The 11,968-nt window shown below is 34.1% G+C and overlaps 1 pseudogene; it reads right to left on the reverse strand.

Moving 5' to 3' along the window:
- LOC108712324 overlaps window positions 1-8,528 on the reverse strand; it is a 43,899-nt pseudogene extending 35,371 nt beyond the window's left edge.
- Between the last annotated feature and the right edge of the window lie 3,440 nt (window positions 8,529-11,968).

Genomic DNA, 11,968 nt, shown 5'->3' on the forward strand with positions numbered 1-11,968 from the left:
GCTTTAGATTAATGACAGTGATACTAACAAGTAACTAAACAAATGGGATAAAAAAAGAATTATAACATTCATGTACAGTGTCAAATTCTCTATAAGAAGCATTCAAGTATTGGCACTACTATGTCTAAATAAGATGCAGCAGGCAAAAACTGCACATGGTAAAGTTAAGCAACTACTGTTATGGAATAACAAGATTCAGATATGTGACCTTTAGATATAGCAATAGGTACTTTGTCAGGACTAAATAAAATACCAATAAATGTGGCTGCAGCTGACCAGTGAACAGAAATCTAATGAGATGGAAACATCCAGTAATAAATCATGTTTAGAGAATATTAATTGATATGCTTATGACCAATTAAGTAACTGAAAGATAGGGAAGGGTGGGGCAGCTATTATAAACAAAGCAGTACAGAAAAATGTTAAAGATCCAGTCTCAGTGAGTAATACAGCCAGTTGATGGTGTTAATATTAACAACTACAGAACAATAACAGTAATGCCTTACCTTGATATTTTGTTAAAGCTGAGATACAGGAGCTGAAGGCTGGGTAAAGTATCCACATCTCTCTAAAAGGAAGAGAACAGCAAAGATTATCTGACATAGAACTGTAACATCTGCTTAGCTAATACAACACATTCAGTAAATTGCTGAGGACATGCTGCAGCCTTGATTACTGCTAGGTGTGCAGCTCCATCCCTCTCTCGTGTAGCTAAATGGGGAGTGTTCCAGAGCAGATATCTGTTCTGCAGAATAAGGTGAACAGCACTGTAATGGGAGGAGGAGCAAAAATGGCCTTGTATTCAGCAGGCAAGATGCAGCTTCAGCAATTTCACTGCATAGCAGGGAATGTATAGTTATCCACCGCAGAGCAGTAACTAGATTTTATAAAGTGTCTAAAAAAGGAATAGCTTGTTCTGATTGCACAAAGAATGAATTGATTCACCCAAGATGTGCTTAAAATGTCTCAATACTTTGATAATTTTGCAATGGTTTTGTTAGTGGAAATAATATTTTTATGAAAATAGAAAAGGAGTGAGGGCTGGGCAAAAGAAATGGGTTAATATGACTAGCTGACTGAACTTGGGCAGCAATGTTACAGAATCACATCAAGATGAAAATCCTCCCTTCCCCCTACAGAATCATGTGGCTGCCAGGAGACCCCCTCCTATAAACCAAGCCCTTGGTGACATCAGCAAGACAAAGAAAGGCAGGTTTTACTGCAGGGTAAAAAGATTTTGAAGAGACAATGTAGAAACATACAGAGCAGATACAGGCATAGCAAATTCCCACTGCAGTGGAAAATGCCCACAGCAGGCAGGTATAAATAGGGAAGTGTCAGCATAGAGGGATGAGAGGGGTAACTGGTAGTGATGGGGGGGGGGGCACAACTATTTTATTTATTATTTTTTTAGCTGGATAATTTTATTTTTTGTGAGTTTTCCTAGGAGGACCCAAATTAAAATGAGAAATTCTTTTTACAACACCAAATTTTTGTAACAGCCACTCAACTTGGTTTAATTAATATCTTCTAATTAATATCTTTATGTCATTTATAATAAATATTATGATTTTTTTTAAGTCCTGAGAGTGCGGACCTTCTTGTAGTAGTTTTGTTATAAGAAGGTATTTTGTATATTTAAGGAGATCATGGAAACCCACCTATATTAGCATGGGGATTCATAGGTTTACAATGCCCATTTTTGTGTCTATATGACTCACAAAATCACCCAGAAGTGTGGTTTAGTGCAATTCTTTATTTTATCAATAACCCCAACCAGGGAAAATAATAGGCTTACTATATAAATATATATAAATATAAATATATAAATACTAATAACATTTACTGTTATTAATAATATACACAAATCGGGGGTAATTTAATAAAGAGTACAGTAGAAACATATGCACAGAATGAGCTCTTTGGTGCAAACCAACTAGGCCACAATCTTGGCTGTTTTTAATATATACTGCAGTAGGCACAAAGTTGATCTGATATCAACTAATAATTACAGTATATTGAGGAGGTGTTACATCCTCTTTAACAGGGGACAACACTGTTAACTCAATTTGGCACTACATTCTTCAATTTAGAGATGAAAAATTAAAAAATAAAGTGAGTGTTCTCAAATATTGACCTTTAAAAGCAGCAAGTAATCTCTTCTCTAAATGGCAGAATCATTAGTACAAGGCACAAGTACAGTTTGGAATCACCTGACGGCAGACTGAAAGGTTTAGGAGGAACTAAAGACAAATTCAGAAATAATGCCAGCAAGGATGGAATAAGCATGGGGGGTGGATGATTCAGTCAGACATTTCCGACATATCTGTCTCTCACTTACCAAAAATGTGATTTTGTTGTCTCGAAGGTTAAGTTCTGCCAATGAATCTAGACCATTAAGATTTTAAACTTGCTTTATTTGATTCCTAGCAAGGTTTAACACTCTTAGTTCTCTCAAATGACTCACATTTTCTATTTTTGTGATCTGTAAGAAAACACAGCTTTGAATAGGAATTAAAGGAGAAGGAAAGCTATGGAGGCATTTTATTGCCAATAGATTAGCTGCAATAGTGCTAGCTAGAATGCTATATTTATTCTGTAGAATGTTTTACCATACCTGAGTAAAAAGCTCTAGAAACTCTCTGTTAGTTTAGAATAGGAGCTGCAGTATTAATGTGGTGTGACATCACTTCCTGCCTGAGTCTCTCCCTGCTCTGGGCTCAGATTACAGTAGAGAAGGGAGGGGTGGGGGAAGAGGAGCAAACTGAGCATGCTCTTGCCCAGGGCAATGAGGTTTAAGATGAAGGCAGGAAGTCTGATACAGAAGCCCATGTGTACACAATAGAAGGAAAGAAATGCAGTGTTTCTTTTGACAGGGGACTCAGAGCAACACTACTTTGGGGGTTTACTGGTATATTTAGATGGACCTTTCTGATAAGGCTTACTTAGTTTTAACCTTTCCTTCTCCTTTAATGTATTAAAGGGGTTGTTCACCTTCAAAAAATTTTTAGTTCAGTTGTTTTCAGATAGTTCATCAGAAATCACTTTTTCCAATTACTTTCTATTTTCCATTTGTTTTTCCAATATTGAAGTGTAAAGTTTCATTTTTCACTTTTTAAAGCAGCTCTGGGAGAGGGGGGGGGTCACATTTAGTTCATCCATTTGTTATCTTTTCCTTTTTTCTGTAACAATAACATATTGCCCTGTACTGCTTCATTATTACTGTTGTTGTTGGTTTAAACTTTGGATATCCAAACAAGAGGATCTCATCCAGCATAACTTTATATAACTTTATATGATTTATTATACTAATATACGATTATTAGTATTTTCTGAGTTAAAGTGAGCTGGGTTGAAGATATATATATATATATATATATATCTTCAACCCAGCTCACTTTAACTCAGAAAATACTCAGAAATAGTCATACTTTGTTAGTGAGAAAGCAGATTTTTTTTGTATGCATAACTTTGAATAGCTTCTGGCTCTACATAAAGTATAGAGACTAAAACAGCATGTCCATAATATGATCTCCACCCCAAGAAACTGTTTTTTGATAATGAAATTCTAAGCAACTTTACTATGTGTTTTAAAGGACAAACTAAACAGAAGCCTAAAATGCAAGCAGGTCTAATTTTAATAGTTTCTTTAATTTAATTGCTAACTGTACTGCAAAAGTTTGCCTTCCTGGTGTAAGTTGGTGTCAGGCAACTTCCTCTGTTTTCTTCACTTACATCAGTCCTAAGCAAGGAGCATGACAAATGCTTATATCCCACCTATTGCACATGTTCTATTAATGTCTGGATTTTTAACATAGATATATAGGATATAGAGCTCAAACTGGCCAACTGGACAGCTTTTGAGGCCTATCATTATGTGAAAAGTTAGTTGTCATACTTTCTTACTCCTTTAATTAATAATGTTTTAACATGATTTTATAGTATCTGCTCTACTGGTTCTTATTCCAAAAACAAACCAGCTGATTAACAGACCAGGAGAAGAACTGACTTCTGCTACTGACTCAAGAGTCTGAAACAGGAATGAGTACAGAGACCAAAAATGCATAATCAAATACTATTTTCAACTGAAATTACACATACAAATAATTCTAAAAACTACTAAAAATGTCCAATGAATATATATATATATATATATATATATATGTATATGTATATATATATATATATATATATATATATATATATTATAATACAAACACCTGCACTCTGTCCTCTTTTTTCTCCAGTCCGGGTGCTCGGTCAAAGTCTTTATATATGCATAGAATGGACCAGCACACCGTTTTCTTCAATCAAACGTGTTTATTCAATACACACTGTGCATCCAACGTTTCGGCCCGCATCCGGGCCTTTATCAAGGCCCGGATGCGGGCCGAAACGTTGGATGCACAGTGTGTATTGAATAAACACGTTTGATTGAAGAAAACGGTGTGCTGGTCCATTCTATGCATATATATATATATATATATATATATATATATATATATATATATATATATATATATATATATATATATATATATATATATATATATATGCATAGAATGGACCAGCACACCGTTTTCTTCAATCAAACGTGTTTATTCAATAATAATAACGGCATTGTATATATATATATATATATATATATATATATATATATATATATATATATATATATTTATATATATATATATATATATATATATATATATATATATATATATATATATACAATGCCGTTGGCGTCCGCACACGCTATACTTTGATATGCAGCTCCGATATTCAGCTTCCGGGTGCTATGTCAATGTTGTGTTATAGAAGAAAGGCTGTAGCGGCACGCACTCCGGTTCAGTAAAATTCAACTTTTATTTATCTTATGTGATACATAATAAAAGCATCAACGTTTCGGTCCATGGTCTGGGACCTTTGTCAAGATGCATTAACTCATTTGAGTTAATGCATCTTGACAAAGGTCCCAGACCATGGACCGAAACGTTTGATGCTTTTATTATGTATCACATAAGATAAATAAAAGTTGAATTTTACTGAACCGGAGTGCGTGCCGCTACAGCCTTTCTTTTATTTATATATATATATATATATATATATATATATATATATATATATATATATATATGTATGTATGTGTCAATTTTCTTTGTGATACCTGATTTCCATGTAGATCCAAGACATCAAGATTTTTTAGGTTTTCTAGGTTTGAGATTTTCTGAATTCTATAACACAAAATGAATGGGTCATGAATGAATGGATCATCTGTTAGTGGTAATATTCTGTACTCCTACTAAAGCTTAACAAGGAAAGTGCAACACAAATATATGGGAATCTGATATCCGGAAACCCATTAACCAGAGAGCTTCGAATTACAGAAAGTCTAGCTCCCGTAAGACTCCATTTTATCCAAATGTTTCAAAATGATTTCCTTTTTGTCTGTAATAATAAAACAGTTTGTAAAAACTCCCATAAACTCAGAATTCCCAAAAAAAAATGACCTATCAAAAATTTTCAAAAAATTTTAATTTTTCAAACTCGGGTGAATGGGATTGACTCACAAACTCGAATCGAATTCTAATCGAATTTGATTTGAGTTTTTTCTCTGAAAAAAACTAAATTTTCAGGAAGGCTGCAGACAACTTTAAATTGATCCCAGGACGTCCCCCATAGGATAGAACAGCAATTCAGCAGGTTTAAGGTGGAGAATAGTCGAATTTGAATTCTTAAAGGGCAAGTACATGATAAATTTCAAAACCTGAATTTTAACTATTCCCTAGTCGAATTCCACTTACAAAAAACTTGAAAATCCGAATTCGATAAATTTTAATTTTCACTTCGACCCTTGATAAATCTGCACCTTATGGTATGGAGATCCAAATTACAGAAAGACCCATTATGATGAAATTATGATTATGATTTATCTCATAGAAGGGATTCCTAGGGTGTGTGGATTTAAATTTATTTTATGTTCTAGGACATTAATCTGGCACTGAGCAAAAATATATAAACAAGACAACATAATAATTAGTACCTGTTTTTTCCCAGCATAAGGACACACAGGGCTCTGAGAGATGAAAGTCCGCTTATTTCATCTATTTGATTATCATACAAGTCAAGGAAAATAAGGTGATGTAGACTTGAAAGTTTCCGGATTCTTGTTATAAAATTATGCTGGAAATAAAGCAGTCGCGGCTGTTCCTCACCTTCAATTATGGGACAAGCTGTTAAATTTTGCCTGAAGAAGGACATAAAAATTAATATGCTAATAATGTTTTTTAATACACTGCATCGCGATTGTGAATTCAAAAAAGCTCATTATAAAAATATATATATTGTATATATGGCCATATGCTAATGTGAAATACACCTGTAAAATCTTACATAAAATATGTTTATTATTTTTATGTTTCCCTATTCTGTGTTATAATTGTTGATTAAATATTAAATGTATTTACATGATTAAGCACTAAAGATAGTAGTCATCTGGGAATTGGTGAGTTTTCATTTTATAGTATGCATAAATAAACATTGTTGATATTACTGAAATATAAATATTACTTTATGTGTGGCAGCATTTACATTAGCCTTTCCTGTGTAAAAGTTCCTAAACATCATTAAATCTAAAAGCAGTAAAAGAGCCAGCGAGGATGCTAAAATGCAATATGTGCTGTCTCTGTCCATGGTGCTGAATAAAAAGCCACAAAACATCCATGACCTTTCTTTCTATTTTTTTAAGATCTAGGGTTGTTTTTGGATTAAAATACATGTAAGTTCTAATGTTTGTATCAGGGCTAGTTATGCATGCTAACCAATCAGAAGGCAGCATTTACCAGTCATCTATTTCAAATGCAACATTACACCCTTAAGCCCTCAGTCGACAATCCACCTGCTGAAAGAAGAATCCAAGTCCTGCACTTTGTTATTGTGAAGTTCAAAACCTTATGCTAAAATATTGTTTAATAATAAAGTAAGCACATACCAGGAATGCAAAATATTAAAAAAGTTAATTTTGTAATTACAACAAATGTGTTCAAGTAACATGCTTTTTAAAAAGCTACATTTATACAAGAACTTTGTACAGGTATGGGACCTGTTATCAAGAATGCACAGGACCTTGGGTTTTCCTGATAATAGATATTTCTGTAATTTGTATCTTTGTATCTTAAGTCTACTAGAAAATCATGTAAACATTAAATAAAACCAATAAGCTGGTTTTGCTTCCAATACGGATTAATTATATCTTAGTTTGGAACAAGGTTTCTATTTTATTATTACAGAGAAAAAGGAAATCATTTTTTAAAACTTGGATTATTTGAATAAAATGGAGTCTATGGGAGACAGCTTTTCCATAATTCAGAGCTTTCTGGATAATGGGTTTCAGCATAATAGATCCCATATCTTTAATAAGTTCTGCAATTATGCATATTATCTACTGTAAACGTCCTGTTTACTGTTTACAGTTAATACTAAAATGGTCACCATTATAGAATTACCTTTATAAACGGAGCTTGTCTGGGCTGGCAGCTTTCTCTTCTACAGTTCGCCTCACAACATCTATTCCTGGTTCCAATCTTGACAACTGCCTTAGAAAATTCAAATTATCTATAACAATAAACAATATACAAATTTAATAGATGAACTAAAGTGCAAGCAAAATAACAAAAAGACATAAGGTGTCACAAAAAATGTACTTAAAACAACAATAAATACAAGTATTATGACATTTGCTCTTAAGTGAATTGGATGCAGTTATGCTGGAAATGTGTGTGTGGACATGTACAAAGCTCTGAGATCACTGTGGGAACCCTAGAGTTACTACCACCTCCACAGAGCAGAGGAGGCGGAACAGAAACAGCATCGCTGTGTGCAACTATGTGGACGTGCAAGGATAAGCTTTAGATGTAATTTTCTTTAATAAATGGCATTCACAATGATTGTGGTATACTTTACATGACCACAACAGTGCTGATTGCTTGTAACCCTGCTTTCTCCACTGAAACATTAGCATTTAAATAAATCAGATGGTCTTCCTGCTTTCAATCATAAAATGTAAGACTCCTTCACAAAGAAAAAGCTGAACTATCAAACAGACTGTGTAGTCACAGACTACGAGTGCCTATGCCTACAGAGTCTAAGACAAACTATGAAGTCACAGGGAGGTGTAATAAGTCATTTCATGTTTTAGAAAACAAGGCCATTGCAACATAGGGCATTTATCCAAATAGCATGTATAGATGAAAATCTTCATAGTTAATAAAAATATACTCTTAAACAATATCCATCATATTTCAAATACCTTTTGATGGATGTGTATTTTCACAGTTGTTATTTGGGTTTGCACTGTGATATCCTGCTCTGGACTTGTTTTTTGTTGATAAGTAATTAGGAAGTTCAGTAAAGGTTCCCAGTGAAAGGGACTCCCTTCCATATTTTGGAGCAGAGCCAAACATCTCAGTCACATTAGTTGATAAAGGGATGTAAGTCTGTTTGTTTCCAACCATAGGGCTTGAGTGCCTTCCATCTAATAAAAGGATACAAAAAAATCAAATCACAGTAAGAGACTTTATAACTTATCTAAAAGTACTTTTTCCAGGGGGCAAAGGTTATGACCCTGTATAATAATGTTTTCAGACCAATAATGTTTTAACAGGACAACCCTAAAATAAAATGTATTTTCAGAATAAAAAAAGAATTTACTTATATTACTTCAATTACATTTGGTTAATAATAACAATAGCAATATAATTGAGGGCACCCAACCAAAATATTAGAATTAAGTTTACTTTTAAAGGAGAACTAAATCACCCCCAATAAGAAAAGCCCCATCCACTACCCCCCATAGTTTCCTCTTCTTGCTTCCTCCTAGCATTACTGCAAAAAGTGTCTCCAAAGGTCAATCTCACTTCTTCATGAGAGTAACACAACAGAGCTCCAAGATGCGGAAGATGGCACCCAGGAGCTCCGCTGCGCTACTCTGCATGAAGAAGTGAGATTGACATTTGGGGACACTTTTTGCACTAATGCATTATGCGGGGAGGAAGCCAGTTCGGGGGGACTATGGGGGGTAGTGGATGGGGCTTTTCCTTCAATGAAAAAGAAATCTATCTTCAATATACTTTAATTAAAAAATGTGTACCGTTTTTATAATAAATCTGACTGTATGCAGTGAAATTCCCCCTTCATTTTACTTGCTCTGACTGCTGCGGATAGGAAACAGTCCCTAGCTGCTCTGCAGGGAAACGATCATACTTTCAAACGGCAGTGGGAGCCCCCCCACCTTACTTCCCTGACCTCGAGTAGCTTTGTTTGTTTGTTTCCCTGTAAAGCAGCCTGTGAATGTGTAGAGATTTGTATCTGCAGACCCAGTGCAGTCTGCATATTCTGTTTATTAGTCAGTCTTGCTGTATTGGCTTCTATGGCAGATATCACTTGATTTGTGTTGTTTTGATAATTTATGACAATCCCTAATCTTAACCTCCCAACTGAATCCCAGACCACACTGAGCATAGTCTTGGTCTTGCAAAGTTATTTAACAAAGTTACAAGATGACAGCCCCCTTGTGGCCAACTTTGAAAACATAAATCATGTGTTTAATAAGGCTTCTGGTGCAGTAAGTTTATGTTTAGTCTACAAAATACAACATTTCTAGCATTATTCTATTTTGGACTTTAGTTCCCCTTTAATAAGTATTTTCCATAGATACTGTTAGCACTTTGCTTGTGCTACAGCAACACAGAAGTTACAAATGGGATGTATATATCACTAAACTCTTTCTAGAGCTGTTATATATTACTAAATGTTATGTATATATCTTAAAGAAATTTTTAGGCAAGGTCCAATACCCTTCTTAGTGCTGCTGTTCTTTTCTGCATCTTGAGGGTTAATTCTGTTGGCAAGAGAGGCTTCTTTACTTAGTCTAAATTCAAGCTGAAAAACAAGAACATACTAAGTACAACAAACCCCTACATTTTATGTAGATGCAAAAGGTTTATGACTCATTATGAAATAAAGAAAAATACTTTAGGGTTAATATCATATAGAAAGGCCCCATTTGTATTTGCATTTTGTTCAGAAATGTGTCTTCTACATTTGATAAATAAGTGGAAGCAATTAAGATGCACCAGTGCAGAAGTACTGTAGCCTTTCACAACCAGTCAGCAGGTTGCATTTATTGGTCACCTATTTGAGCAAATATCTGATTGGTTAGTATACTTATTACATCACCCCTATTATTATTTGTGAATACAAAAAAAAACTTAAATCCTTCATGTGACCTTAACTGTGAAGTTCATATGTCAACATAAAAATTTAGATTACACAAGTAAAACAATATCTGGGCAATTTGCATACAAGCTTTACATAGTTCATCTTCAAACTGTGTTTCATAAACAAACATAAAATCAGAATCTTCTAAAATCTTAATTCATAAAATGCACCAGTGTGCCACACATGCTCCATTCACTTATGAGGAGCAAGTACTCCTTATGTTGCAGATCTTTGTACATCTTACAGAGACTTGTAACCCTAACTGTAATGTCATTAATCAAATTGGATGAAGTCTCAACAGCACACTCATGAAAACATATTTCCATTAATTGGGCTGTGTGGTGTTTAAGTATCCATGGGAATTAATCCAATAAATAAGCACTACATGGAAAATAGAGTTTGAAGCCTACTCTTACTATCAATTAAAGTAGGCCTGTTTAGAAACATAATTCCTGAAGTTTATACTAGGGATGCACCGAATCCACTATTTTGGGATTCGCGAATCCTGACTCCTTTGTCAAAGATTCGACTTGAGTACTGAACCGAATCTGTACCCTCATTTGCATATTCAAATTAGGGTATGGAATGGTTAAAGAGAACAGCACATGTTTTTTGTGATGAAAAGTCATGTGATTAGGTTGGGGTTAGATTCAGCCAGGCACTTGGATTCATCCGAATTTGAATCATGCTGAAAACGGCCAAATCCTGGCTGAATCCCAAACCTAATCCTGGATTCGGTTCATCACCATTTTATACATTCAATAAGATAAATGTGACACTATAAAAGTCTTGTATCACCTAAGTCATGGTATTACAGTACAGGTACGGGGTCTTTTATTTGAATGCTTGGACTTAAGATTTTTCAGCTAAGGGGTATGTTCATAATTTGGAACACTATAGCCTAAATTTACAGTACAAAAAAAATGTAAACATTTAATAAACCCAATAGGATTTTTTGCCACCATTATGGATTCATGCATCTTAGTTAGGATCATGTCCAAACTACTATTATATTATAACAGAAAAAAAAAGAAATACTTTTACAAATTGACTCCTTGAAAGCTGGCTTTCTTGCAACTCAGGCTTTCTGGATATTGGGTTTCTATATACCTCTATAAAAATAAAGATCTGTAAACTCTATTTTACATCCTTTCACATCATATAGATTAACAATCCCTTTATGATCAAGTAAATATGCTATTGTTGTAAGTACTGAAATGATAGATCTTTTAGTTGGAATTACCGGTTTGTTTTTGTAACAAGATTCAGGATTCATTTGCAGGACGAAATGAAGTCCACATTCATTAACCTGCAACAAGGAACATAAACTGAATCAAGGATGTAATACCATCTATAAAATTGAATCTATAGAAGACTTATACTTGTATATGCGTGTTCTAGCTACCAGTAGTGTTTATGGTTTTGACTTTAATATCTCATCCTCCTATTCCTACAACATCCTACTACTTCAGTTAACAAGATGTGCAACCAATTGAATATGGTCTGAGCTACACAAGAGTCTATTTTTTTCTCGCAGTTTTTTTCTGCAATTGTATATTTTTACCCTGATTTATAAAAATTGCACCTTGGTGGCAGGATTTTTATTTTTCAGAGTTTTCTTTAGAAAAAAAAACAAAATTATGAGAAAAATGTTTATCTCTGCAATTTGCAGGATTTACAATCTCAAAAA

The sequence above is a fragment of the Xenopus laevis genome, chromosome 3S (assembly GCF_017654675.1).
Source record: "Xenopus laevis strain J_2021 chromosome 3S, Xenopus_laevis_v10.1, whole genome shotgun sequence".
In the NCBI taxonomy this organism is placed as follows: Eukaryota; Metazoa; Chordata; class Amphibia; order Anura; family Pipidae; genus Xenopus; species Xenopus laevis.